At 50.9% G+C, this 4,617-nt stretch overlaps 1 long non-coding RNA gene across 1 annotated transcript; it reads left to right on the forward strand.

Annotated features, from left to right (window-relative positions):
• Positions 1-838: 838 nt before the first annotated feature.
• Positions 839-2,929, forward strand: LOC120408626. Its single transcript, XR_005600833.1, has 2 exons — positions 839-920; positions 2,851-2,929. It is a non-coding gene; the product is annotated as an uncharacterized LOC120408626 (long non-coding RNA).
• Positions 2,930-4,617: the final 1,688 nt, after the last annotated feature.

Below are 4,617 nucleotides of genomic sequence, written 5' to 3' on the forward strand. Positions count from 1 at the left end.
AGCCCTGCCTAGTGCATGAGTGCGGACACACGCCTAGCCTGAGGCACCACATCGACTGGGTACAGGGGGGCTTTTGCCTAGTTCTTTTTGCATTTGCAGAGCTGGCTCTGTTCTGCGGATCAGAGTTTTCACATTTATTAGCCAACGCGTTATGGTAAAAAGGAGGTGGAGGTTTTAAAGTTTATGCGGTTTCTTGTTAAAGGTCTCGTATATATGATTCATCTCCATACTTGCACCTTTTCACGGTGTATTTCTACATCAAAGCCTCTGTAAAGCCCAGCCTGTTCCTTTATGTGGGGGAAGTTGGGAATGGTTATAGACTATTTTTAGTGCATTTCTTTATATTGCTGTGGCCCTGAGGCCTCTTAATAAAGGGAGAGCGTATAGTGTGCTCTTCGTGGATTCTAATGGAGTGGGCCAAGAGATGGTAGTTTCATGGGTTCGAAGCCTGGCTCTGCCACTGACGGGGTATGTGAGTTTGGCAAAGCCATTTCCCATTTCTGTACCTCACTTTCCCTATCTGTAGAATGAAGCGAAATGCTGCCACGATGAGGTGCACACAAGGCATGAGTGTAAAGAAATGGACGTCTTGTTTGTCTGCCTTGGTATAACCCGTCGGCAGCAGTTGCTCCTAAAAAAACTGATTCACTCAGGGAGAGAGGCTCTGGCAGAAGAGACTTTAAGCATCTCTCCAAGATCTAACTCCTGTTCATTCAGATAAAGAGAATTTGTAACATGGTCAGCAACAGCACCATGTGATGGAGCCCAATTATATTATGCAACCTACATTGTTTAAACCCTTAGGTAATAATACCACATCATTCTTCTTACTCTCTATAGAGCGAGCTCCCGGCTGTGGTAGCTGAGTGCCGATATGGTGTGTTTCAGCCACAGGTCTATCACGCCCTGTACACAGGAGGGTGAGTATCATCATTTCCATTCACAGCTGAGGAAACTGAGACAGGAAGAGACTCACCCAAGGCCACAGAGGGAGTCAGTGTCAGCGGAGACTAGATCCCAGGCCTCCGTCGTGGATCGACTCACCCCTTCGCCAGGAAAGGGGGATGGGGCATTGGCAGAAGGTCGAGCCCGGGGGGTCTACAAGGCATGGCAGCACGCTAGCCCTGAGGGGAGCGAGGCAGGGAGCAGGCGGGGAGGAAAGGGTCGGGAGTGCTGTGTCCAAGGACGGGAAAGTGAGTTGAAGGGGAAAAGAGGGGGATGAAGCAAAAGAAGAAACTACCAGGTAAGAGAGGCTGATATCCAACCCTTTGGCAAAGCTGAGGGAGCTGCCCCCATGCTTGGCAGGGGTGGCAAGGGCCAGAACCTCTGTCTGATCTGGACGTCTTTGATGGGACCAGGACAGTTAGTTGTAGCCAGGGTATAGGGGGGTGGTCACCCCGCTCATGCCCTGAAGGGCTTAAGACAGCCCTGGGAGAGGGCTGGGGTGGGGGAAAAGCTGGGCTGATTGGGGGAAAGCAGCCACAGGTGGGGCCACGCCCCAACCAGGCCACATCTGGCCCTATAAGAGGGCTGAGGGCCAGAGATGGAGACACTCGCTGTCTGGCTTCAGAGAGAGAAGGACCCGGCTGCCTGGAGCTGAGGAGGGTACCTGAGGTGGAGCAGGGCTGGGGAAGGGCAGAGGGAGCTGGGGAGCTCCAGCCTAGCAAAGCCCCAGGCTGCAGGCCGAGTTAAGGGCCCACAAAGGGCACTGGGGCAGCCCAGAGCTAGGCAGAGGCAGCTGGTCCAACCCCCTTGCCCATGAGGAGTGGTTCACAGACTGCAGTTGGCCCCAGGGGGCAGGGGCTAGGTGGTGACTGGCAGTAGCCACTGAGGCAAGGTGGGGATGGGGGTTGGGGGACCCAGATTGTGGGTTATTGCTGGGGGCAGAACCCTGATGTAGAGGGGCACCAGGATCTGGGAGGGACACGGGGGCCAGCGGCGGGTGAGCCACCGGCCTGCAGAGGGTGCTCTGGCCTGGAAAGAGCTAATTCCCAAGACGACCAGCAGGAGGCGCCGCGCTGGTGAGTCATCGCCCCGCCACACAGGGTACAAAAGACCAGCGTGAGCATGTAGGAAAACAATCAAAAAGGCAAAGGCACAAACTGAGTTCCACCTCGTAGGGGACAGGACAGGCAATGAGAAGAGCTTCTATAAGCACGGTGACAGACCCAGGCCAGTGGGGTGCAGGAGTCTGGTCGAGGGCAGATCTACCGGTCACTGGATGAGCAGTTTTCTGTTCCCTGAGTGAGCAGAGCAGGGGCTGCACTAGAGTAATCAGGAACCTGCTAGAACCCATTCAGGCAGCCAGGCTGATTAGATCCCCTGCAGCCAATCAGGGCAGCTAATCAGGGCACCTGGGTTTAAAAAGGAGCTCACTCCAGTCAGGGAGGGGGGAGCCAGAGGAGAGGGAGTGTGTGTGAGGAGCTGGGAGCAAGAGGCACCAGGAGCTGAGAGTGAGGCTGTGCTGCTGGAGGGCTGAGGAGTACAAGCGTTATCAGGCACCAGGAGGAAGGCCCTGTGGTGAGGATACAGAAGGTGTTGGGAGGAGGCCATGGGGAAGCAGCCCAGGGAGGTGTAGCTGTCATGCAGCTGTTACAAGAGGCACTATAGACAGCTGCGATCCACAGGGCCCTGGGCTGGAACCCGGAGTAGAGGGCGGGGCCGGGTTCCCCCCAAACCTCCCAACTCCTGATCCGACACAGAGGAGTTGACCCAGACTGTGGGGAAGATCACTGAGGTGAGCAAATCTGCCAATAAGCGCAGGCCCCACCAAGGTAGAGGAGGGACTTTGTCACAGTGCATTAGGAACAAGAGAAAGCTGAAGGAAAGTGACGGTCCTCTACTTTGCAGGGAAGGTGGACGACCTCAAGAAGCCCAAGGTGTTTAATGCCTATTTTGTGTCACTCTTCATGAAAAAGGTTACTTGTGAGCAGATGCTTAATGCAATTAATATTACGGGAAGGAACTCAAGCCAGAATAGAGAAGAACAATTTAAAGTATATTTAGTTGTTAGATGTATTCAAGTCAGCAGTGCCCGTAAAGAACTAGCTGCAGCATTCTCACAACCATTAGCAATGATCTTCGAGAGCTCCTGGAGGACGGTGAGATCTCAGAGCACTGGAGAAGGGCAAACATAGAACCTATCTTTCAAAAGGGAAACACAGAGGACCTGGTTAATTATAGATCAGTCAGAGTAACTTCGATAGCTGGAAAGATACTGGCACAAATGATTAAACAATCAATTTGTACGTACATAGAGCACAATAAGGAACAGCCAAAGTGGATTTGTTAAGAACAAATCCTGCCAAACCAACATAATTTCCTTCTTTACCAGGGTTACTGGCCAAGTGGATTTTCGTGAGGCTTTTCACACAGTCCCACATGACATTCTCATAAGCAAACCAAGGAAATAACTCTGAGGTGGATGCACAACTGGTTGCAAAAGTGTATTCAAAGAATCACGGAAGATTAGGGTTGGAAGAGACCTCAGGAGGTTCTAGTCCAACCCCCTGCTCAAAGCAGGACCAATCCCCAACTAAATCATGAAAATTATCAACGATTTGCTGTCAAATCAAGTGGGGACCCACAGGCATCAGTTCTGAGTCTGGTACTAGTCAATATTTTTGGTAATGACTTGGGTACTGGAGAGAAGAGTGTGTTTATAATATTTGCAGAGGCAGAGCTGGGAGGGGGTGCAAACACCATGGATAAGGGCAGGTGTCAGAGCAGCAGCCGGGTTAGTCTGTATCCGCAAAAAGAACAGGAGTCCTTGTGGCACCTTAGAGACTAACACATTTATTTCAGCCTAAGCTTTCCTGGGCTTTAGCCCACTTCATCGGCTGCATGGAGTGAAACATATAGTGCGGAGATAGATACACCTACAGAGAACTCCCACCTTTTCATGCTCTCTGTATGTGTATAATATCTCCTCACTGTATGTTCCATTCTATGCATCCCATGAAGTGGGTTATAGTCCACAAAAGCTTATGCTCAAATAAATGTGTTAGTCTCTAAGGTGCCACAAGGACTCCTGTTCTTTTTGCAAACACCATGGAGCACAGGATTAGAATTCAAGTCTCTTGACAAATTGGAGAATTGGACTGAAAGCAACAAAAGGAAATTCAATAAAGACAAGTGCAAAGTGCTTCACTTAGGAAGGAAAAATCAACCCCCCAACTCCAGCTAGGGGCTGGAATAACCAGCCAGGGGGTTGTACTGCTGAAGGATCTGAGGGTTACAGTTGATCACAAATTGAACATAAGCCAATACAGTGATACAGCTGCAAAAAAGGCTAATAGCATTCCAGGGTGTATTAACAATAACGTCGTATGTAAGACCCAGAAGGCAGTGGTCCCACTCTGCTCGGCACTGGTGAGGCCCCAGCTGGAGCACTGTGTCCGGCTCTGGGTGCCGCACTTTAAGAAAGAAGTGGTGAAACTGGAGAGAGTCCAGAGGAGAGCAACGAAAATGATGAAAGCTTTAGCAAACCTGACCTGTGAGGAGAGGTTGAATAAATTGGGCATGTTTAGTTTTGAGAAAAGAAGACTTGAGGGGGGACCAGATAATAGTCTTCAAATATGTTGAGGACCCTACCAAGTGAGACCCCCCCCACATTCC

This window comes from Mauremys reevesii, linkage group 6, assembly GCF_016161935.1.
Source record: "Mauremys reevesii isolate NIE-2019 linkage group 6, ASM1616193v1, whole genome shotgun sequence".
Taxonomy (NCBI): domain Eukaryota; kingdom Metazoa; phylum Chordata; order Testudines; family Geoemydidae; genus Mauremys; species Mauremys reevesii.